The 25,692-nt window shown below is 31.7% G+C and overlaps 1 protein-coding gene, 5 non-coding genes and 2 pseudogenes across 23 annotated transcripts in view; 1 reads left to right on the forward strand and 7 right to left on the reverse strand.

Moving 5' to 3' along the window:
- The window catches only part of LOC127108040 (uncharacterized), a 172,663-nt gene that overhangs the window by 77,977 nt on the left and 68,994 nt on the right, over positions 1-25,692 (forward strand). For 4 of the 18 annotated variants that reach the window (XR_007795910.1, XR_007795914.1, XR_007795922.1 and 1 more), the window contains 3 exons: positions 1,539-4,049; positions 20,713-21,258; positions 21,736-24,242. The gene's annotated coding sequence lies outside the window, so the exon portion shown is untranslated. Of the gene's footprint in view, positions 1-1,538; positions 4,050-13,253; positions 13,384-13,677; positions 13,829-14,315; positions 14,399-14,512; positions 14,958-15,838; positions 16,086-16,316; positions 16,566-17,714; positions 21,259-21,735; positions 24,243-25,692 lie in introns of those variants that run through there. The other 14 variants (XR_007795916.1, XR_007795909.1, XR_007795923.1 and 11 more) reach the window with 11 other exon arrangements.
- Positions 322-517, reverse strand: LOC127109718 (U2 spliceosomal RNA). The gene has a single exon (XR_007796986.1). It is a non-coding gene; the product is annotated as a U2 spliceosomal RNA (small nuclear RNA).
- On the reverse strand, positions 2,298-2,458 carry LOC127109079 (U1 spliceosomal RNA). The gene has a single exon (XR_007796534.1). It is a non-coding gene; the product is annotated as a U1 spliceosomal RNA (small nuclear RNA).
- LOC127109584 (U2 spliceosomal RNA) lies at positions 5,459-5,654 on the reverse strand. Its single transcript, XR_007796858.1, has one exon. It is a non-coding gene; the product is annotated as a U2 spliceosomal RNA (small nuclear RNA).
- On the reverse strand, positions 7,116-7,264 carry LOC127109436 (uncharacterized; annotated as a pseudogene).
- Positions 18,476-18,636, reverse strand: LOC127109091 (U1 spliceosomal RNA). Its single transcript, XR_007796535.1, has one exon. It is a non-coding gene; the product is annotated as a U1 spliceosomal RNA (small nuclear RNA).
- On the reverse strand, positions 21,741-21,936 carry LOC127109716 (U2 spliceosomal RNA). Its single transcript, XR_007796984.1, has one exon. It is a non-coding gene; the product is annotated as a U2 spliceosomal RNA (small nuclear RNA).
- LOC127109469 (uncharacterized) lies at positions 23,424-23,573 on the reverse strand (annotated as a pseudogene).

Below are 25,692 nucleotides of genomic sequence, written 5' to 3' on the forward strand. Positions count from 1 at the left end.
AATGCAGCATAAAAGTATTGAGGTATCTACAACATTGTATTGGTTGTATTTCTCAAGTCACATGCTTTTTATTGGCTTGGGATTATGCATTGAATCCGTTTCCTTATTTTCACAGAGTACTTTTTGGATTCAATTGGGATTTGCATGTCTAGCCTTGGAACTTCTAAAAAATGTGTATGTTTTAACTTAAATTTCTTTGATTTAAAATCATCATGATCCTTAATTTACATAATACTACATCGTAAGATATTATCCAATATACAATATAGTAAAAGTATAACAGTTAGGAGAAATGAAGAACATAAATTTGAACTAGGTTTGGTGGGGTGTGCCAAGCCAATGCAATAGTGCAATACAAAGGTGACACACCAGAGACCCAATAGCAAGCTATTGTAGTGTACTCTCCCCCTCAAGAAATAAATTTAAAATCGTGTGAGTCAATGACTCACATATCAGATATTAAACTGATAAGAACAGATACTACACTTGATCTTAGCCAAAAGGCCGAGAAAGGTATGAGTTGAAAGACATGCTTATTATGTCTTTTATATCTGTCATAGTTTCTTCTTCTTTGCTAACTTGGTGATGTGGGACATTAATACAATAATTAGAAGTCTACTAGTGTTCTTGTCAACACAAGTATGATGTAGCTTGCTCTTATGTAACATTAATTAAACCAAGAGGGAGATTCTATACTTCAAATGTATTTTCTGCTCAAATTGATTTCATATATGCAAAGTTGACTGAATCCAGTGTTTTTTGAAATGCTATAAACAAAACCCATTTGTTCATAATTATGAAATACATCAAGACAACCAAGGAAGCTAAATGCATATACACAGAAACAACCTTGGGTGTAAGCCTTTCTTAAGAGGGCCCATGGAGCCAAAAATTCAGTTAGTGATTAGACATCAAGACATTGACATTTTAGAGCAAGTTCTGCCATTGTTGAAAAATATTGACAGCAAAAACTACATTTTTATTAGTTTGATGACTTATAATGTTTCATTTTGTAGTACCGTGCTTAACAAAGGTTTTAGTGTGGAAAGATGCTTCTTTAAATGTTACCTGCCAATTCTTCTCCTTTTTTTGTTGAATTGTTAGTTCGGTTGAAAACTATTTTTTATATAAAAATGAGAGTTACTTTTTGTGGCAGAAGAATCAAATTATTACAGCTTTAATTAACCAAAGTGTTAATTTTTTATTCAACTTGCACTGAATAACAACTTCATTGGTAAACTTTATTTAGCTATCTGTTTTTTAGCAGGTTTGTATCCCTTAGTGTTGAGGGACTCTTAGAGTTCCCGGGTAAAAGGAGTAGCAAATTGATAGAGTTGTCACTGACTCTTTTTATTCTTGTAAAGACAAGACGGACATGGCAATTTTATATGTAGTTTTAATCTGCAATGTTTGTTTGAGACAGAAAAGGCTATAATTGCGAAGCATCCAATTTTTTAGGAGTATATCTAGATGGATTGAATGAATTAATGATATCTTCCTAATAATCCTAATGTCCATTACTTGTTTAAATTCCTAAGGAATGCTAAGTACGAGAAAGCATTATAGAAATCTGAGTCAGTTTTGGGAACAAAACCAGAGCTTGATGAAGCAGCAGTGGCAAGTTATAATGTGACTTGTTGTCACTCTAAGCTAAACCAGGTATATATGGTTGTTTACTTTACAAATTGTAAGTGCTGCATTCCATTACTCTGTCATTGGTTTTGGATATTTTTTGAGGGTATTTAGTCTGTGTATAACTTTTTGAATAGATTAAATCACTCTCTATATATGTGGATTAAATCCCTCAACCGCATGTTTTCAATGATTAATGTTATAACATGTCAAAAATAGTTGGGGAGTGTCGAGTTCAAAGTAAGCCATTTAAAGAACCATGTTCCATCTTAATATTATACAAATTTATATCCATTAAGTCACACATTGGCCAGAATATCCATTTAGACCCATATGGGAGCACCAAGGTGATGTGACCCATATGGGATAAGGCTTGACAATTTAGGATTGTGGCTGCACCATCCTGGCCGTGGAAGGATCAGACGTCTGTTGAGCCTGCCAATATATCCCACTTTGCCTTTAACACATTACGAGCAACTACATCTCCCGAATTAAAATCTGCAACACAAACGTGACAGAACATGGCAGATTGGTTTGGTGGAGGCACCATCCTGGACTGTCACTTCTAAATTGAAAATAAACTTAGATTGATATGAAATATAAGAGTTACAATCTATATAATTATATAAGGAGAAATTATTCCTCAAAATTTGATATTAGAATAAGAGAGGGCCGCGCGAACGCAGGCCCCCACTGCAACAAATTATGATGTAGGTTCCACCACTTGGGTAGACCTTAGGATAGCACCCCTCCTAAGTGCAATGGAGGTCACTCTCCTAGGCCATGGTCCTTCAAGATCAACCATTGACCCCATCCAGGTAAGTATGTTGCAATGTTGGTATTCAAGTTATTTTATACTCTTGCTTCTCTCAATACCTTTCATATTCTTTCGATGTGGGACTCAACTACTATTAGTAGTTAGCAATGTACTTCCCACTCTATTTACTACTGCTTTTTTTTTCTCCACTTGAAACCGACCAACTTCAAGCATTACAGGTTCACTTTGGCTCTTATTATTGGATTGGATTTTTCGTTCCTTCTTACTTTTAGTTGAATCGAAAATTGGTATTTGCAATGAATTTTAACTTCCCTATTCATGTGTTTCATATTGAGATCTTTCATCAGCCGAATGAATACTAACTACCTTATTCTACTCCACTACATTATCATCAAACTATGTAAAACATTAACTCCGACTCCGACTTGTGTTGAAGTTGGTTTTTCGGTTGCGTATCATGTTTTGTCAGATGGTGCAGATGATTTCACCAAAGCAACTACAGTAAAAAATTAGTTAATAACTTTATTAAAGAAAGTGATTAATTTAAGGTGTGATCTTAGTACTTGGAATGCAGAAAGTGGGATTTAGCTTTGCTTTCTATACAGTGTCTCGGTAACTAAAGTTGGGGCGGAGCAAGCAGAAAGATGCAAAGCTATCTTGGAACCAATGTCTTGCCAGTCCAATAGTTTCTGCCAAGGTTAGGCACTGCTGCAAATTTAATTCTTAAGGTTGCTAATGCTATTAATTATAATCAATTTATTTAAATGGCTGGGGGTGTTTGACGTAGCAAACACCTTAAATTATAATGTAAAGAAAGGGAAAGCCATTGGTTAACAATAAAGTATTTTCAATAAAGTAGAGAGAATTGTGTAGCTCAATATGTTTGTGTTAAGACTTAAAAGAGTTACAAGACCCATGTTCAAAATTGGGTGTTGGATAAAATACAAAGATAACTACATTTGTTTATCTACAAAATAATAATTAGTATCCCAGAGATTTAAGAAGCACTTTCAATCTGTTATTAAAAATGTTTGATGAATCAATGTCATCAAATCATTTCTTTGTGTTGGCACAAGAAAGCATACATTTTAGCTGAAAGTATGATTCTGTCACATTTATTTTTGTAGTTGTGTTTCATTTTTTACAAAATGCCCACGAAATGATAATTTATGAATATTCTCCATATACTGATTGAATGATAATTTATGGGGTTGGAATTGGTCATGTTGGAATTTTGTAGAAAGTCTTTGATGTATTTGTATTGTTACAGATTGATGGTGCTAAAAGGGTTGGTTATGAAAAAGTTGAATTGGACCTATAAATACTACTTTACTCTTTGGGAATCATCATACCCTTGAAGCCTATCTTATACTAAAGTTTTATTGATCTTGCAGACATCTGATCAAAGTAGGTTTCTAGGGTACGAGAAAGCATACATTTTAGCTGAGTATGATTCTGTCACATTTATTTTTGCAGTAGTGTTTCATTTTTTACCAATTGTGGATGAATGATATTTTATGAATATTCTTCATATATTGATTTAATGATAATTTATTGGATTGGCGTTGCTCATGTTGGCTTTTTTTGTAGAAAGTCTTTGATGTATTTGTATTGTGATGGAGAGTGATGGTGCCAAAAGGTTAGTTATGAAAAACTTGAAGCATATTTTATCCTATAGTTTTATTGATTCCAAATCGACTGAACCTTTGTAATGACTAGTTAAATGACATAAACTTGGTCAAGCTATTTGTAGTGGACTCTTCTTTATGAGAATCCCTTAATTAAGTTGTTTATTATACATGAGCTTATTTGGTCAAGATTGAGCTTATGATTCTGGAGTTTTATATAGCATTAATATTATTTTACAAGAATCGCCTCTTTGAATTAATGTGACTTTAGTACTTTGAGATTAATGCATTATAAGCTTTTCAAATAATCCATTTAGCTACTTAAATGACTTTTCATATACTATCATGACTAATGGCTAATAATCACATTCATTATAATGATCATTAATCTCAACATTTTGAATTTGACTTTGATACACTTTTGGTCCGTATTGTTTGAGATATGACTGAATCAATATGTTCAACATCGACACTTTTCTTTTTGTTGGAAACAAAGGTTCATGTGTTGAGAAAATCCCAACATCTGTAGTGCTAATTTTGGGACCGAAGTTTGGCCAACTGCGGAACATGTAAGAACAATGTACATAATTTGTCAATAAATGGGCCCGTGATTCATGAGAATGCAGAAAAGATATGGTTAGTTTATTTTGTAATTTGTATGCATTTTAGCAATTATCCCTGATTCGCGAACCTTGGTTTCCATTTTTTCACAGGAAAGATAGAAATTAGTGGTGAGTTCACTGGTAGGAGATCATCCGAGCTGAGAGTGAACTTTGGTGTAGTAAGTTACAAAGTCAGCAAAATTCAAGGAAGTCTCATCATATTTAAACTACAAAATTCTAATTCTTAAATTTTCAATCCCTTTTTTATATAAGATATTTTATTTTCTAATGAAATATCTCACTACTGTATTTCCATGTGGGGTTACAACTGTGTTGGTTCCTTAATCTTGTAAAAAAATTCCAGATGCAAGACTACCTTGGTAAAAAGAATTGAAAGATCGCCGGGAAAATGATTTGAGAGAAGGCTTACGACTACACAAGTAATACTCCCCTGACTCAGAAAATCATTGTCTTTTTGTCCTTATTACATTTTTTAACCGTTTTAATACTCCCCTGACTCAGAAAATCATTGTCTTTTTGTCCTGATTACATTTTTTTAACCGTTTTCCTTCATTTTCTTCATTCATTCATTTTATGAAATTTGGTTTGCAACATATAAACACATATACAAAAACTATAATGTTGTGCTGAATTAAATAAATATTTCCTTATTTAAAAAATAGAGATAACTTTACTCATTTAGAAGGGACTCAAACTTTATAATAAAGAAAAGAGATTTTATTACCAAGATGTACATACTTATGTAAATTAAAATATAAATAAATTAGCAAGTAATTTAGAATATTGAACTAGGTTTGGTGGGGTGTGCCATGCTATTGCTAAAGTGCAACGCAAAAGCGACGCTTGAGAGACCCAATAGCAAGCTATTGAAGTGGACTCTCCCCCTCAAGAAATAAATTTAATATCGTGTGGACCATTGGTCCACATATCAGATATTAAACTGATAAGAACAGATACTACACTTGATCTTAGCCAAAAGGCCGAGAAAGGTATGAGTTTAAATGCATGTTTGTTTTGTGCTTTATATTTGACATGTATTATATTTCTTCCTTCACTAACCGAGGCGGGACTCTTATGCAGCAACTTGGAGACTACATTTCCTTCTCCTTAACTTAGAAAGGCATTAAGTCTCATGATTGCATACTTGCTAACATCTCAGAACACAAGCTGAGGATATCTATGCTCTCATTTCCTTCCTCTTCATTCTAAATATTTTCACTTAGTAATTAAACATCAAGACATTATTCACATATGACAACCAAATTTTATATACTAGTGTTCTTAAATGGTAGTTCGGTTGAAGTGAAACCATTTTTACGTCCACGTGTTTATCATTTATTCAAACAAAATAATTTCTAACAATCTCTAGGGGCTGGTGATTTTATTTTTGCGAATTTTCTATTTAACATGCTCTGTCTGCTGCGATGGTTGGTGAAGTTTTCATATAATGATGAATTTTGAAAATGACTTTGGTACACTTTGAGGTTGTATGATCAAGTTATAGTCATGTGTACATTACATGAGGTGTCACTTTGTATATATAAACTTCAAAATCCTTTTTTGAAAAGTAAAATAGTGTACTTTTGTTTGATCCATACTGATTAAGTCCACCATATTTTGGGACTGAAACAAAATTCTTGATATATGATAATAAATTCTGATGCAAAACTGTCTTAAGGAAAAAACAATTGACAGAGCATCAGGATAATGATTTGAAAGAAGGCTTACTATTATACAAGTAAAACTACGAGACTCAAAATTGTTTTCTCTGTCCTTTTTTCATTTTTATGAATAGTTTTTCATTTATGAGTGGAAATATATTCTTTAATCTGCAATATATATTAAGTGAAATTTCTTCTCTAGAATTGTTATTTCACATATATGATTATTGTGCATTTTAGGAAATTTAGTTTTGCATTTCCAACTTATAAACATGCATACATACAAAAATCATTGTGCTAGATTCAGTTAATCTTTTCCTTTTTTGCTTAATTGCTTATTAAAATAAGGATTATAGGATTTGTGACTTTGTCCTAGTAAATACAAGATATTATGCATGACAGAAACAAAATATTTTCCATAAATAATTTGCAACACCTAGTTTGAGAGGAAAAAATACTTCAATTGCAAAGATAAATAAATTGATGGTATCTTCCTGATAATCTCATAGTAGTCCATTATATTCCTGGAATAAATGGAGAAGGAATGTTAAGTACTAACAAGGAAGCATAAGAAAAAATTGAGTCTGTTTGAAGAACAAAAACAGAACCTGACAAAGCAGTGACAAGTTATAATGTTGCTTGTTGTTTTCTAAGCTAAACCAGGTATATATGTATGTTCACGCATTTCATCATTTTTTTAGTGTATTTAGTCTTCGTATAACTTTCTAAATACATTTATTCCTTACATTTAACTCTTTTATATGTGTTTGGCTATTTCACCATCTCCTAAAACATGTAGAAATCAAAAGAAACTACAAATTATAATGTAGGTTCCACCACTTGGGTAGACCTTAGGATAGCACCCTTCCTAAGTGCAATGAAGGTCACTCTCCTAGGCCATGGTCCTTCATGATCAACCATTTACCACATCCAGGTAAGTATGTTGCAAGGATGGTATTCAAGTTCTTTAATACTCTTTCTTATCCTAATACCTTTCACCTTCTTTCGATGTGGGATTCAACTACCAGTAGGCAATGTATTTCCCAATTTATGTAAAATTGATCGACAAAAGGTTGCACACTGATATTGATTGTTACGTGGAGTCAGAGATAGCAGAACACATGTTGACTAACTACGACTTTATTAGTCACAAGTGAAAGTGAAGTCTTGTTGTAGTTCATGTGATTCATATATAAGATAGACTAGGGGTGTTCGCAATGTGATTTGGGCGGTTTTAACGATAAAGATCATCTGAATCGTAAGATAAAAAAGTATGCGGTTCGGTTTGGTTTGGTTGACTTTTAGAAACCTGACCAAACCAAATTAATGCGGTTTGGATGGTTCGGTTGGTTGGGTTTTTTACAATATTTTTATTGAGTTATACATACACCTATAGAGAACAACATAACTTTGTGTTTAGTCATTCATACATTATTAAATAACATCAAAACTCATCATATTGAGACAAAAAGTGCTAATTCAATATGCAAAAAATAAGATTAGACAAAAATGGAATAAAAAACATATATAAAATAGTAGCATAGAATAAAATCAAAGACATTATAATAAAAGATAAAAAAAAACATATGAGATATGAGATTAAGAGAAGATGAAAGAAAGGACATAAGAGATGGGAGATTGAGAAGAAAGGTGCCATAAAAACATAATTGGAAGAGAAAATAGTAAAATAAAGGATGAAAAGAAAGAACATAAGAGATGACATATTATAGTAGAATATTGGAGACATACATGACAAAGTAGATAAGAAGAATATACGATACTATTAGGAGAGATTTAAGAATGTTGAAATTGAAACTCTAAGTGCGAGTAAGAGAAAATCTTTTGTAATTCTAAGCTGCATACTAGGTTTGAGTTTTGGGTTGCATGTGAAGTTTGGGTTGTAACATAATGCGATTTGGTTTGCTTTAGTTTGGTTTGCAAAATACAAACTGCAAACAAAACCAAACCGCTAAAATAAACCATTGTGATAAAAACAAACTAGTCGGTGTTCGACTAATCGCAATTAAAGTCTTTGTAGTTCATTAGATTGAGAAGAAAGTTAAGACCATTATCATAAAACAAAATGTGACCAATTAAATATGATCAGATGAAAGCGGGAGTAATACAATTTTATAAATTTCTTACATATAAAATAATTGTTGAATAAATAATAAATTAAAAAATATTTAATAATACATATCCAATATATTTAAAATATCTAAGGTGTTACAATATTATACTTATCAGAAACTATAAAAAAAATATCAAAATGATTCATTATAGAATTATAAAAATAGGTTTAAAAATATAAATATATAAAATTTGGTGGATAAAGGGAATTGAGAGAGCTATCAGTCCCAAACACTCTTGTTTCCATAAATTTATTCAAAGAGTTGAAAATAAAAATCAAATGTTTTCAGCTTAACAACAATACTTCCGTTAGTAGTTACTCAAAAACCCAAATTATTTTATTCAAGTAACCCTTTTTCTTATACTTTCTCAAAAACTCAATTTGGATGTTTGAATTGATTTCTTTCAGTTGATATGTACTAGCGTATCCTGTGTTTCTATGTTGTTTTCATCTTTTTTTACATGCTCTCCCTAATAGTTTATAAAAATAGTTTATAATTTTAGGAAAATAGTTTAAATTTAATTTATGTCTTGTTATAGAGAATAGCTTATAACATAATTATTTTTATGAGAATCCTTTAATTAAATTGTTTATTACTCGCCTGTATATTTAAATAGGAAATAAAGGATATGTGACTTTATTCTTTTAAAGACAATAAACATGACAAAAACATAACAACATGTTTTGATTGCAATATGTTAATCAATATTTTGTACCTTTCCTACACTCACTTTATTCTCTTTTATAAGTAAAATTTGACTTTTACATTCATTGAATAATTAATGTATATAATTTATATATAATCTAAATATATTATTTAATAAATGAACTTAAAATTATAAAATTTCTTATAGAAAAATAGAGGGAGTACTTTTGGTCAATTGATTTTATATATCAACAGTTTTTCATAAAAAAATATTATTTTTTTTCAAAAATATTTGTTCACTTAAAAATTAAGATTTAAAAAGGTGAAGTTATGCGAATGATTAATATTCTCCTATGTTTTCATATTATTGTCAATTGACAAAAATATTTGTCACAAGCTTGCATAGATTTGGAAATATTTTTTTGTAAAGATTCAAAAAGGTGATATGGAAAACTATATAAAATAAATAAATAAATTAATAATGAATTGTTATTTTGTGTAATTGATCATTTTCTTAAATAAAAAATCTCAAAATAAATCTTTAATTGTAATTTTATTATATTATTATTATTTCTTTAAGTGGTACTCTTTGATTAATATTTCTTTACACATTTTTATAATTATAATAAAAGTAAATAAATCAATATATGATAAATATGTTATAAAAAACATAATTTTTTATTTTATTCATATATTTCATTTTTTTAATTTATAAGAATTATTTAACTAAAGAGTGTAACTCGATATATTTTTTTCATTTAATAGATATTCTACTATAGATTTGGTTCATTATGATCTAAGAGAAAGATAGGATATAAGTCAAAAAAATTAATTAACTATGATTTTATTAGTCACAAGTGAAGTCTTGTTGTACTTCATCTGATCCTTATACAAGATAGACTATCACAAGAAGTTAGGACCATTATCATAAAATAAACCCTGACAAATTGAATATCATCAATTGAAAGGGGGAGTAAGTAACCGTTGAATAAATAATAAATTAAAAAATATTTAAAAATACATATTTAATATATTTAAAATATTTAAGGTGTTACAATATTATACTTAAAAATTATTTATCAAAAAATCTAAAAAAAATCTAAAATAATTTGTTATAGAATTGTAAAAATAGATTTAAAAATCTAAATATATAAAATTTGGTGGGTAAAGAGAACTGAGAGAGTTGTTAGTCTCAGTCGCTCTTGTTTCCACAAATTTATTCAAAGAGCTAAAAACAAAAATCAAATGTGTTTAGCTTCGCACTCCCACTAGTAGTTACTCCAAAACCAAAAATTTCAAAACTATTCCTTTTCGTGGTTAAAGCTTCATTTGATGTTGGGTCAGGTGGTTGTTTGGTATATCTTTGCGATCAATAGTAGCATATCATCTTCAAGCTTAGAGTATGTTTGAATTGATTTATCTCAGTTTAACTATTTGATATGTACTAGCATATTTTGTGTTTATATGTTATTTTCAGCTTTTCTTTTACATGTTATCCATCACAGTTTATAAAATAGCTTATAGTTTTATGAAAATAGTTTAAATTTAGTTTATCTCTTATTATAGAGAATAGCTTATAACACAAGCATTTTTATGAGAATCCCTTAATTAAATTGTTTATCTATACATGAACTTATTTGGCCAAGATTGAGCTTATGATTCCGAAGTTTTATATTGCATTAATATTTTTTACAAGAATCGCCTATTTAAATATATGTGACTTTAGTACTTTGAGATTAATGATATCATATCATGCTCAAAGCAAGTTCTTACAAGTAGCACTACTTTTAATAATGCATTATAAGCTTTTCAAATAATCCATTTAACTACTTAAATGACTTTTCACCTACACTAATGGCTAAATATTCACATTCATTATAATGATCATAAATCTCAAGATTTTGAATATGACTTTGATACACTTTTGGTCTATATTGTTTGAGATATGACTGAATCAATATGTTCAACATTGTCGTATCCCAAAATTTGTCCTCCCCTTTTAACTTTTCATCTGACCCATGACTTAAGATTCATCTTCATTCATATGCATCATGTATTCACATTAACACAATCTCATAGATTCAAAGCTGGTGGTAATTAAAACTAGGGTTTTACCTGAGTATTGGAGTGTGGTTCATCATATGGGAGAAAATCCTACTCCTTGAGGTCTTGGCTTAAAGTGGGATCATGGTGTCTCTTTGTACCTAAACCCTAATTTTAGGAGGTCATTGGGTTTGGGCTTGTTGTTTGAGTTATGATGTTTTGTTTTAGCTTGCAACCCTAATTTTCTGGGTCCATGCCGTTGATGGTTCTTTGATTGTTAATCTGATCATCCTAGTCCATTTTACTTGACATTTATGATTCAATGATGATGCTTGCTTGACCACTTTGGAAATCATGACTTATCTATTGACTTTGAAACCCTAGTTTTTAGGGAGCATTTTCTTGAGTGTGCTTTGGGAGCCTCGGTGTTTGTTTATTTGTCCTTATACATATGATTGGTCTGGTAGACTTAAACCCTACTAGTCAATAGTGGTTGATGGTAGTTTTATTCATGGTTAATTACTTCATTTCTTATAGTGCATTCACTAATTCATGGTGCATAGTTTCCATGTTCCATTGATTTATTGTTGAATACGGTCATTGATTTGGGATACACTGGACCAAGTTTCTTTGTCCCCATACAAGCCCATGGTTCAACCAAATATCTTGGATTCAAACTTGATTCTTGAAAGTAGGACATCATTTTTCATTTTTATTCAAATCATTCATTACACTTCATTCAAAATTGTCCATACACATTCCAATTCAAATCAATGGCATTCAAACATTCATTTTAATTTCCCAAATGATATTCAATACCATTCAAAAACTTTTCATTTATTAACACGTTCATGTTCAAATTTATTACACCTTCAAAGATCCATAATTTCCCATTAATCTACATTTCAGACAACATTCAATTACACTTCATTACAAATATTAAATTTCCATTACAATTATGAATAATCCAACATTTCCAAATGTACACTCAAATCCATTTCCAAATTCACAAAATTACATTCGATAAGATCATTTCAAATTGATCTTCAAGTCTATTCCATTCTTCAAGCTTGATTCCACTTTTCCAAATTAAACCTTGCACTATTCCAATTTCAAATTAACAATCAAAATCCATAACAAAATCAACTGACTTTTCATATCAATTTCTATCACATGGTTCCACTTTCGTATATAGCAATTTCACGTTAAGTTTAACTTCTAGCAGTAGCCAAAACTAACACATACACTTCCTAACAACCTCGACACTGATATACCAAGCCATGTGCAAGCTTACTAAGGCATAAACTTACCACATCCTGCTGCAGCTAAGGCCTTGTTTGACCATCACCATAATGCCCTCCGACATCGAACGATCACCACCTGCAGCAACAAAATCCTCTCAAAATGTTCAGAGCAGCCCGTATAAAACGTGACAAATTGGAGCTAGAAGCTCATCTCAGCATGACCGACAATTTGTAATTAAATTAACAGCTAAAACAAATGGAATAAATAGTTAATTAACAACCAGTTAACAAAGACCATCTCGCACGAGGGGGTTCAATTCACATGAGCGGGTACCATATAATTCCAATAGTTCATTGGCAAAATTACAAATCAGTTTCAAATTTAATGTAAAATTTAAGGTATGTCAGTCTTTTGGATTCTATGAGGGATCCCTTTCCTCCCTAGCGATTTTCCTTCCTTTGGTTTTCTTGGATATATTGACTCAATTTTTTTTATCAATTTCTTGATGGTGTCTTTGAGATGAATGCAATCGTTTATGTTTTATGTCCATAAATTTTGATTAGGTACCTATATCTTTAAATAAATTTTAATTGATTTTAAAATAAACTATTATAAAAAAGTGACATAAAATTTAATAAACTAATGGTACTGAAATATAATTTTATAATATTCTCATAATTTAGACAAAAAATTAATATAGTAATACACTCCTACAATCCTATGCCTAACTTATTAGTACTAAACAAAAATTTAATCAATTACCACCCCATTAATAAGATAATACAAATCATTAAATAATTAGCTTAAAAATAAATAATATAAATTAATTAAAAATCACCTAAAAAATATAAAAATTTCCCGGGTAAAGATGAAGCTCTTTTCTTCCAGAAACCTTTTTTCTGTTATAGTTTCTCAAAAACCCATTTCTGAAAATCAAAAGCATTTCTTTTTGTGGTTAAAGCTTCATCTGAAGCATCGAAAGATGAAGAGTATGAGGTAGGGATGTTGTAACTTATATCGTCTTCAACATAGTTATTTGAATTAAAGGCTTAGGGTTTCTTTGGATTCTATTTGAATATGACTGTTTCGAAGGGTTTATGGAAACTATATATATCACATTTTCACAAGTTGTTTTCAGCTGATTTCGACACACTCTCCATCATAGCCTATTAATTAGCTAATAATTTCGATAATAACTGTTTGATTTTAGTTTACTTTTTGTTATAGAGAATAGCTTATACATAAGCATTTTATGATAAAGGTCTTGATTAAGTTGTTTATCCAAATAAGGCCTTATTTGATCAAGGTTGAGCTTATGATTGTGGTCACTACTGCATTTCCATGTGGGGTTACAACCGTTTTCATTCTTCAATCTTGTAAGGAAAAGAGAATTGAATGAGCGTTGGGAAAATGATTTGAGAGAAGGCTTACGACTATACAAGTAAGACTCCCCCGACTCAGAAAATCGTTTTCTTTCTGCCCTTAACAGTTTTCCTTCATTTATCTTATCCATGGCATTTCAGAATTGAAGTATTTTGTTTAATCTGCTATAGAGATTAAGTACTGTTATTTCACATATAACATTATTGGGCATTCTACGAGATTTGGTTTGCAACATATAATCATGTAAACATACAAAAACCATAATGTTGTGCTGGATTAAGTAAATATTTAATATTTTCCCTTTATTATTCAATTGCATATTAAAATAAGAAATAAAGGATTGGTGATTTTGTTCTTGTAACGACAAGATAGACATGACATTTTTATATGAAATTGTAATCTGCAACACCTAGTTTGAGGCAAAAAAAAGCTTTAATTTCAAAGCATCCAATTTGCCAGGACTATATCTAGATTAGAATGACAAGAATTAATGGTATCTTCCTAATAATCCTAATGTACGTTACTTTCCTGTTTAAATTCCTAAGGAATGTGAAGTACGAGGAAGCATTAGAGAAATTTGAGTCAGTTTTGGGAACAAAATTAGAGCCTAATGAAGCAGCAGTGGCAGGTAATAATGTTGCTTGTTGTTACTCTCAAGCTGGCAGTGTTTTTGTTGGTCTTTTCGTCACTTACCTAATTCCTTTGATTCTTACTTCATTTTAACATACTATGGCCATATCAGGTTTTGAACTCCCACGCTGCAAACAATGTTCCCACATCCACAATTGCCATGGTGCAACAACAACAACATCAAGTTGCACAGATGTATCCACAAGTTCATCTTTCACATTATGCTAATCGTATTCCCCTATCGTCAGTTTCTATCTCCAGTCTATGTACCGCACATGGCTGTGCCGGGATAGTCAAACAGTGCTCCCTATCCTCATCCTACGAATGGAAACTATGTATTGATGCCTAGAGGCGGTTCCCATCTTAATGCCAATAACCTTAAATACGGAGTTCAACAGTTCAAACCTGTTCCTGCTGGAAATCCTACAGGATTTGGAAACTTTGCTAACCCAGCAGGGTATGCCATGTTAGCTCCTGGCGTGGTTGGTGGTGCGTCGGGTCTAGAAGATTCATCTCGAGTCAAATACAAAGATAATCTCTATGTCCCAAATCTTCAGGTATTTTACGACATTTACAAATTGTATGTACTGCATTCCGGTCATTGGTTTTGGATCAATTTTTTGAGTGTCCAGTAATTCCTTTATATATGTAGATTAATTCCCTCAACCACATCTTTTCAATGATTAGTGTTATAACATGTCAAAAGTAGTTGGGGAGTGCCGAGTACAAAGTAAGCCATTTGAGAAACCTTTTCAACCGCATCTTTCAATGATTAGTTTTATAACATGTTCCATCTTAATAGTATGTACTATACAAATTTATATCCTTTAAGTCCCATATTGGCTACAATATTACACATGCAAGTGTTTATAAATGTCTGACATGCTAGTTTGTTTGCCGAGCTGAGTAGCGCCAGCTTGTGACCCATGTGGGGGCACCAAGGTGATGGAACATGGTTAAGGCTTAATAGGTTGGTCTGGTGGTTGCACCATGTTGGCCTGCCCGCTCCAAGTTGCGAGTTGACCCATGGGACTTGTGCGAAGGCACGGGTATTGTGTGTCTTAGACAGGAGGGTACAGCGTGAGGCTGGTTTCACAGAGCAACGAACACTTCCTACTCCTGACAGTGGAGGGATCACGGGCCACTGCTTCCTCAGTCCACAACATCTGTCGAGCCTAGCCTCTGGACCATTACTTTTTTGGTTCTATGGAGGCCTAATTTGGATGTTTGAGATTGACTGAATCGAAATGTTCAACATCCACAGTGCTGTTTTTGTTGGAAATAAAGGTCCATGTGTTGAGAAAATTCCAAAAATTTCAATAAATTCTGATTTGAATATTTGTGATAAAGATCATGGTCATTGAAGAATTCTCTTTGGTTATAAATATGTAAGGTTGTTGGTTGTTGTTATCCTCATCGTCGTGGTTTTGATGTGTAGAAACTTTAGGATTCGAAGAGCAAACAAGTTACAAAAATGTCAAAAGGAACTAAAAAACAAACAGCATCTTTTCACCAAGTGGATACTGATGCTAATGTAATAGTCATTTGGATGAAGATTGCATTGGGAGGTGCAACTGGGATTTGCTATTTGCACCATGAATGTTCTCCACCTGTTATTCATAGCAGCATCTTGTTTGATGAAGATTGTGAAGCAAAAATTGTCACACATGGTTATATTGCTCCAGGTATGTTTTGATAATGCTTTCAATAAGAAATTTCAGTAAACTGTTTTTAGTTTTAAAAATATCTCATGTTTTATTTATATAATCATTATTTGTGACATCTTATTATAAGCATTTGTGGATTCAAACCCCTTGTAATAAGGAAATCCCTCATCTCACCCAGTCAAACAAAATTGTAGAATTAATTATCAGATGGTATGCATTTAGATTTTGTAATCGAATCTGTTATACAAGGTTGGATGTGAGGCATCGGATCTTGATCATATGCTCCAAGATGCATGACTCTGTCCATTGTGCGATTTCATATTTACAAGAAATACAAATCCAAAATTGCATTCTGGAACTACAAATGCAGCATAAAAGTATTGACGTATCTACAACATTGTATTGGTTGTATTTCTCAAGTCACGTGCTTTTTATAGGCTTGGGATTATGCATTGAATCCGTTTCCTTATTTTCACAGAGTACTTTTTGGATTCAATTGGATTCAATTGGGATTTTAAATTTCTTTGATTTAAAATCATCATGATCCTTAATTTACATAATACTACATCGTAAGATATTATCCAATATACAATACTTGATCTTAGCCAAAAGGCCGAGAAAGGTATGAGTTGAAAGACATGCTTATTATGTCTTTTATATCTGTCATAGTTTCTTCTTCTTTGCTAACTTGGTGATGTGGGACATTAATACAATAATTAGAAGTCTACTAGTGTTCTTGTCAACACAAGTATGATGTAGCTTGCTCTTATGTAACATTAATTAAACCAAGAGGGAGATTCTATACTTCAAATTTATTTTCTGCTCAAATTGATTTCATATATGCAAAGTTGACTGAATCCAGTGTTTTTAGAAATGCTATAAACAAAACCCATTTGTTCATAATTATGAAATACATCAAGACAACCAAGGAAGCTAAATGCATATACACAGAAACAACCTTGGGTGTAAGCCTTTCTTAAGAGGGCCCATGGAGCCAAAAATTCAGTTAGTGATTAGACATCAAGACATTGACATTTTAGAGCAAGTTCTGCCATTGTTGAAAAATATTGACAGCAAAAACTACATTTTTATTAGTTTGATGACTTATAATGTTTCATTTTGTAGTACCGTGCTTAACAAAGGTTTTAGTGTGGAAAGATGCTTCTTTAAATGTTACCTGCCCATTCTTCTCCTTTTTTTGTTGAATTGTTAGTTCGGTTGAAAACTATTTTTTATATAAAAATGAGAGTTACTTTTTGTGGCAGAAGAATCAAATTATTACAGCTTTAATTAACCAAAGTGTTAATTTTTTATTCAACTTGCACTGAATAACAACTTCATTGGTAAACTTTATTTAGCTATCTGTTTTTTAGCAGGTTTGTATCCCTTAGTGTTGAGGGACTCTTAGAGTTCCCGGGTAAAAGGAGTAGCAAATTGATAGAGTTGTCACTGACTCTTTTTATTCTTGTAAAGACAAGACGGACATGGCAATTTTATATGTAATTTTAATCTGCAATGTTTGTTTGAGACAGAAAAGGCTATAATTGCGAAGCATCCAATTTTTTAGGAGTATATCTAGATGGATTGAATGAATTAATGATATCTTCCTGATAATCCTAATGTCCATTACTTGTTTAAATTCCTAAGGAATGCTAAGTACGAGAAAGCATTATAGAAATCTGAGTCAGTTTTGGGAACAAAACCAGAGCTTGATGAAGCAGCAGTGGCAAGTTATAATGTGACTTGTTGTCACTCTAAGCTAAACCAGGTATATATGGTTGTTTACTTTACAAATTGTACGTGCTGCATTCCATTACTCTGTCATTGATTTTGGATCATTTTTCTAGGGTACTTAGTCTGTGTATAACTTTTTGAATAGATTAAATCACTCTCTATATATGTGGATTAAATCCCTCAACCGCATGTTTTCAATGATTAATGTTATAACATTTCAAAAACAGTTGGGGTGTGTCGAGTTCAAAGTAAGCCATTTAAAGAACCATGTTCCATCTTAATATTATACAAATTTATATCCATTAAGTCACACATTGGCCAGAATATCCATTTAGACCCATATGGGAGCACCAAGGTGATGTGACCCATATGGGATAAGGCTTGAAAGTTTAGGATTGTGGCTGCACCATCCTGGCAGTGGAAGGATCAGACGTCTGCTGAGCCTGCCAATATATCCCACTTTGCCTTTAACACATTACGAGCAACTACATCTCCCGAATTATAATCTGCAACACAAACGTGACAGAACATGGCAGATTGGTTTGGTGGAGGCACCATCCTGGACTGTCACTTCTAAATTGAAAATAAGCTTAGATTGATATGAAATATAAGAGATTACAATCTATATAATTATATAAGGAGAAATTATTCCTCAAAATTTGATATTAGAATAAGAGAGGGCCGCGCGAACGCAGGCCCCCACTGCAACAAATTATGATGTAGGTTCCACCACTTGGGTAGACCTTAGGATAGCACCCCTCCTAAGTGCAATGGAGGTCACTCTCCTAGGCCATGGTCCTTCAAGATCAACCATTGACCCCATCCAGGTAAGTATGTTGCAATGTCGGTATTCAAGTTATTTTATACTCTTGCTTCTCTCAATACCTTTCATATTCTTTCGATGTGGGACTCAACTACTATTAGTAGTTAGCAATGTATTTCCCACTCTATTTACTACTGCTTTTTTTTCTCCACTTGAAACCGACCAACTTCAAGCATTACAGGTTCACTTTGGCTCTTATTATTGGATTGGATTTTTCGTTCCTTCTTACTTTTAGTTGAATCGAAAATTGGTATTTGCAATGAATTTTAACTTCCCTATTCATGTGTTTCATATTGAGATCTTTCATCAGCCGAATGAATACTAACTACCTTATTCTACTCCACTACATTATCATCAAACTATGTAAAACATTAACTCCGACTCCGACTTGTGTTGAAGTTGGTTTTTCGGTTGCGTATCATGTTTTGTCAGATGGTGCAGATGATTTCACCAAAGCAACTACAGTAAAAAATTAGTTAATAACTTTATTAAAGAAAGTGATTAATTTAAGGTGTGATCTTAGTACTTGGAATGCAGAAAGTGGGATTTAGCTTTGCTTTCTATACAGTGTCTCGGTAACTAAAGTTGGGGCGGAGCAAGCAGAAAGATGCAAAGCTATCTTGGAACCAATGTCTTCCCAGTCCAATAGTTTCTGCCAAGGTTAGGCACTGCTGCAAATTTAATTCTTAAGGTTGCTAATGCTATTAATTATAATCAATTTATTTAAATGGCTGGGGGTGTTTGACGTAGCAAACACCTTAAATTATAATGTAAAGAAAGGGAAAGCCATTGGTTAACAATAAAGTATTTTCAATAAAGTAGAGAGAATTGTGTAGCTCAATATGTTTGTGTTAAGACTTAAAAGAGTTACAAGACCCATGTTCAAAATTGGGTGTTGGATAAAATACAAAGATAACTACATTTGTTTATCTACAAAATAATAATTAGTATCCCAGAGATTTAAGAAGCACTTTCAATCTGTTATTAAAAATGTTTGATGAATCAATGTCATCAAATCATTTCTTTGTGTTGGCACAAGAAAGCATACATTTTAGCTGAAAGTATGATTCTGTCACATTTATTTTTGTAATTGCGTTTCATTTTTTACAAAATGCCCACGAAATGATAATTTATGAATATTCTCCATATATTGATTGAATGATAATTTATGGGGTTGGAATTGGTCATGTTGGAATTTTGTAGAAAGTCTTTGATGTATTTGTATTGTTACAGATTGATGGTGCTAAAAGGGTTGGTTATGAAAGAGTTGAATTGGACCTATAAATACTACTTTACTCTTTGGGAATCATCATACCCTTAAAGCCTATCTTATACTAAAGTTTTATTGATCTTGCAGACATCTGATCAAAGTAGGTTTCTAGGGTACGAGAAAGCATACATTTTAGCTGAGTATGATTCTGTCACATTTATTTTTGCAGTAGTGTTTCATTTTTTACCAATTGTGGATGAATGATATTTTATGAATATTCTTCATATATTGATTTAATGATAATTTATTGGATTGGCGTTGCTCATGTTGGCTTTTTTTGTAGAAAGTCTTTGATGTATTTGTATTGTGATGGAGAGTGATGGTGCCAAAAGGTTAGTTATGAAAAACTTGAAGCATATTTTATCCTATAGTTTTATTGATTCCAAATCGACTGAACCTTTGTAATGACTAGTTAAATGACATAAAACTTGGTCAAGCTATTTGTAGTGGACTCTCCTTTATGAGAATCCCTTAATTAAGTTGTTTATTATACATGAGCTTATTTGGTCAAGATTGAGCTTATGATTCTGGAGTTTTATATAGCATTAATATTATTTTACGAGAATCGCCTCTTTGAATTAATGTGACTTTAGTACTTTGAGATTAATGCATTATAAGCTTTTCAAATAATCCATGTAGCTACTTAAATGACTTTTCATATACTATCATGACTAATGGCTAATAATCACATTCATTATAATGATCATTAATCTCAACATTTTGAATTTGACTTTGATACACTTTTGGTCCGTATTGTTTGAGATATGACTGAATCAATATGTTCAACATCGACACTTTTCTTTTTGTTGGAAACAAAGGTTCATGTGTTGAGAAAATCCCAACATCTGTAGTGCTAATTTTGGGACCGAAGTTTGGCAAACTGCGGAACATGTAAGAACAATGTACACAATTTGTCAATAAATGGGCACGTGATTCATGAGAATGCAGAAAAGATATGGTTAGTTTATTTTGTAATCTGTATGCATTTTAGCAATTATCCCTGATTCGCGAACCTTGGTTTCCATTTTTTCACAGGAAAGATAGAAATTAGTGGTGAGTTCACTGATAGGAGATCATCCGAGCTGAGAGTGAACTTTGGTGTAATAAGTTACAAAGTCAGCAAAATTCAAGGAAGTCTCATCATATTTAAACTACAAAATTCTAATTCTTAAATTTTCAATCCCTTTTTTATATAAGATATTTTATTTTCTAATGAAACATCTCACTACTGTATTTCCATGTGGGGTCACAACTGTGTTGGTTCCTTAATCTTGTAAAAAAATTCCAGATGCAAGACTACCTTGGTAAAAAGAATTGAAAGATCACCGGGAAAATGATTTGAGAGAAGGCTTACGACTACACAAGTAATACTCCCTTGACTCAGAAAATCATTGTCTTTTTGTCCTTATTACATTGTTTTAACCGTTTTAATACTCCCCCGACTCAGAAAATCATTGTCTTTTTGTCCTTATTACGTTTTTTTTAACCGTTTTCCTTCATTTTCTTCATTCATCTTATCCATGACATTTCAGAATGGAAGTATTCTGTTCAATCTGCTATAGAGATTAAGTACAATTTCTTTTCTAGTACTGTTATTACACATATGTCATTATTGGGCATTTTATGAAATTTGGTTTGCAACATATAAACACATACAAAAACTATAATGTTGTGCTGAATTAAATAAATATTTCCTTATTTAAAAAAATAGAGATAACTTTACTCATTTAGAAGAGACTCAAACTTTATAATAAAGAAAAGAGATTTTTTTACCAAGATGTACATACTTATGTAAATTAAAATATAAATAAATTAGCAAGTAATTTAGAATATTGAACTAGGTTTGGTGGGGTGTGCCATGCTATTGCTAAAGTGCAACGCAAAAGCGACACTTGAGAGACCCAATAGCAAGCTATTGAAGTGGACTCTCCCCCTCAAGAAATAAATTTAATATCGTGTGGACCATTGGCCCACATATCAGATATTAAACTGATAAGAACCGATACTACATTTGATCTTAGCCAAAAGGCCGAGAAAGGTATGAGTTTAAATGCATGTTTGTTTTGTGCTTTATATTTGACATGTATTATATTTCTTCCTTCACTAACCGAGGCGGGACTCTTATGCAGCAACTTGGAGACTACATTTCCCTCTCCTTAACTTAGAAAGGCATTAAGTCTCATGATTGCATACTTGCTAACATCTTAGAACACAAGCTGAGGATATCTATGCTCTCATTTCCTTCCTCTTCATTCTAAATATTTTCACTTAGTAATTAAACATCAAGACATTATTCACATATGACAGCCAAATTTTCTATACTAGTGTTCTTAAATGGTAGTTCGGTTGAAGTGAAACCATTTTTATGTCCACGTGTTTATCATTTATTCAAACAAAATAATTTCTAACAATCTCTAGGGGCTGGTGATTTTATTTTTGCGAATTTTCTGTTTAACATGCTCTGTATGCTGCGATGGTTGGTGAAGTTTTCATATAATGATGAATTTTGAAAATGACTTTGGTACACTTTGAGGTTGTATGATCAAGTTATGGTCATGTGTACATTACATGAGGTGTCATTTTGTATATATAAACTTCAAAATCCTTTTTTGAAAAGTAAAATAGTGTACTTTTGTTTGATCCATACGGATTAAGTCCACCATATTTTGGGACTGAAACAAAATTCTTGATATATGATAATAAATTCTGATGCAAAACTGTCTTAAGGAAAAAACAATTGACAGAGCATCAGGATAATGATTTGAAAGAAGGCTTACTATTATACAAGTAAAACTACGAGACTCAAAATTGTTTTCTCTGTCCTTTTTTCATTTTTATGAATAGTTTTTCATTTATGAGTGGAAATATATTCTTTAATCTGCAACATATATTAAGTGAAATTTCTTCTCTAGAATTGTTATTTCACATATATGATTATTGTGCATTTTAGGAAATTTAGTTTTGCATTTGCAACTTATAAACATGCATACATACAAAAATCATTGTCCTAGATTCAGTTAATCTTTTCCTTTTTTGCTTAATTGCTTATTAAAATAAGGATTATAGGATTTGTGACTTTGTCCTAGTAAATACAAGATATTATGCATGACAGAAACAAAACATTTTCCATAAATAATCTGCAACACCTAGTTTGAGAGGAAAAAATACTTCAATTGCAAAGATAAATAAATTGATGGTATCTTCCTGATAATCTCATAGTAGTCCATTATATTCCTGGAATAAATGGAGAAGGAATGCTAAGTACTAACAAGGAAGCATAAGAAAAAATTGAGTCTGTTTGAAGAACAAAAACAGAACCTGACAAAGCAGTGACAAGTTATAATGTTGCTTGTTGTTTTTTAAAGCAATGTTGCTTGTTGTTTTTTAAAGCTAAACCAGGTATATATGTATGTTCACGCATTTCATCATTTTTTTAGTGTATTTAGTCTTCGTATAACTTTCTAAATACATGTATTCCTTACATTTAACTCTTTTATATGTGTTTGGCTATTTCACCATCTCCTAAAACATGTAGAAATCAAAAGAAACTACAAATTATGATGTAGGTTCCACCACTTTGATAGACCTTAGGATAGCACCCTTTCCTAAGTGTAATGAAGGTCACTCTCCTAGGCCATGGTCCTTCATGATCAACCATTGACCACATCCAGGTAAGTATGTTGCAAGGATGGTATTCAAGTTCTTTAATACTCTTTCTTATCCTAATACCTTTCACCTTCTTTCGATGTGGGATTCAACTACCAGTAGGCAATGTATTTCCCAATTTATGTAAAATTGATCGACAAAAGGTTGCACACTGATATTGATTGTTACGTGGAGTCAGAGATAGCAGAACACAGGTTGTTATAGTGTAATAAGAGCATTCAGACTGCTGCTAAATAGGAACATTGGAGAGAAAATCTGTCAAATATTAAATGCACCGTCAAAGGAGAAAAGAAGTATCTCCGAATCTAGTATTCCCCTTGAATTAATGATCTCCATTCAATAGCCATAGTAACCATGAAACAACCAAGTATCATGCATTGTCATACTTTTTATTGCAGGTTCTTTGAACGTCCATATCTTCTGGTTCAAAATGTATCATGCATTGCCTACCTCTTATGCCATTTTGTTGGCTCCAATGTATACACACACATTCGACGTGTTGGAAAGGATGGGTGACTTTGTTCTTGTGAAGACAATAAACATGACATAAACAACATGTTTTGATTTGAAATGTTAATCAGTATTCTGTACCCTATACTTTCAGTCAACTGCTACTTGATTCAATCCTTGCAACACCGACCATATCATTTTTCTCGTTTAAATTGTACTTTCAATATATGATTCAAAGATGGAAAATAGTTCAAAAAAGAATTATATTTATGATAAAAACTAAATATAACAATATCTAATATGAGTATAGAAAAATATTATTCTCGTTTTATTTTTATATTTTTAAAACTTGTGAGAATTTTTCAATTAATGAGTATAATTTTATCATTATTTTCATATTATTATTATTTATTTGAAAAAACATATCAAAAACTGAATCTATTTAGAGATTAATTACTATGCACTGTCAGTGTAAAAAGTTTTAGACCATCGATTCATCACCATTACCCGTTTGTATCACTTTATAGATTTTTAAGTGTATTTCAATTAAATCCATCTATTTAATTCATTTATTTTTTACTTTACATTTAATCTTATATTCACACATACTTTTTAAGATAAATATTACTTTAAGCGAGACTCATAAACATGTAAGGATTGGGAGACTTGCGTGTCGTCGAAATTTATTCATCCTTCAAAATCATTTCTTGTTTAGAGATTAGTACTAGACAAATTAATCACAAATGAATATTTAAAAAGAAGTTTTTCTTTCCCTTCCAAATGCAACCTCTGCAGTCACTTCGAAGAATTTTTGCCTCATCTTTTAACTTCCTTATTCATGTGTTTAATATTAAGATCTTTCATCAAATAGCCAAATGAATATTAACTACCTTATTCTACTCCACTACTTGGTCATATGTTAATTAGCTATGATTCAACCATGATAAAACAAATATATGCCATATTATGCCATATTTAATTATTATTTAACCATTGTATATCTATTATTAGGGTTTATTCACCCACAATGATGGTATTCAAGTTCTTTAATACTCTTTCTTATCTCAATACCTTTCACCTTCTTTCGATGTGGGATTCAACTACCAGTAGAAAATGTATTTCCCAATTTATGTAAAATTGATCGACAAAAGATTGCACACTGATATTGATTGTTACGTGGAGTCAGAGACAGCAGAACACGTGTTACTGCAATGTAATAAGAGCATTCAGACTACTGTTAAATAGGAACATAATTGGAAGATAAAACAGCAAAATAATAGATGAAAATAAAAGAACATAAGAGAGGACATATTATAGTAAAAAATGTGAGACATACATGACAAAGAAGATAAGAAGAATGTGAGATACTATTAGGAGAGATTTAAAAAGGTTGAAACTGAAACTCTAAGTGTGAGTAAGAGAAAATCGTTTGGAATTATAAGGTTAAAGTATACTAGGTTTGAGTTTTGGGTTGAGTGTAGGATAAGTGAAGTTTGGGTTGTAACATAATGCGGCTGGGTTTGGTTTAGTTTAGTTTGCAAAATACAAACTGCAAACCGTACCACATTGCGCAGTTTTGTTAAAAAATGATCCAAATTCATCCGAATCAAATGCGATTTTTTGCGATTTTGATTTTGTTTGGTTTGATTTGTGGTTTTCTATTGTGTTGGTTTGGTTTTGAA

This window comes from Lathyrus oleraceus, chromosome 7 (assembly GCF_024323335.1).
Source record: "Lathyrus oleraceus cultivar Zhongwan6 chromosome 7, CAAS_Psat_ZW6_1.0, whole genome shotgun sequence".
Lineage (NCBI taxonomy): Eukaryota > Viridiplantae > Streptophyta > Magnoliopsida > Fabales > Fabaceae > Lathyrus > Lathyrus oleraceus.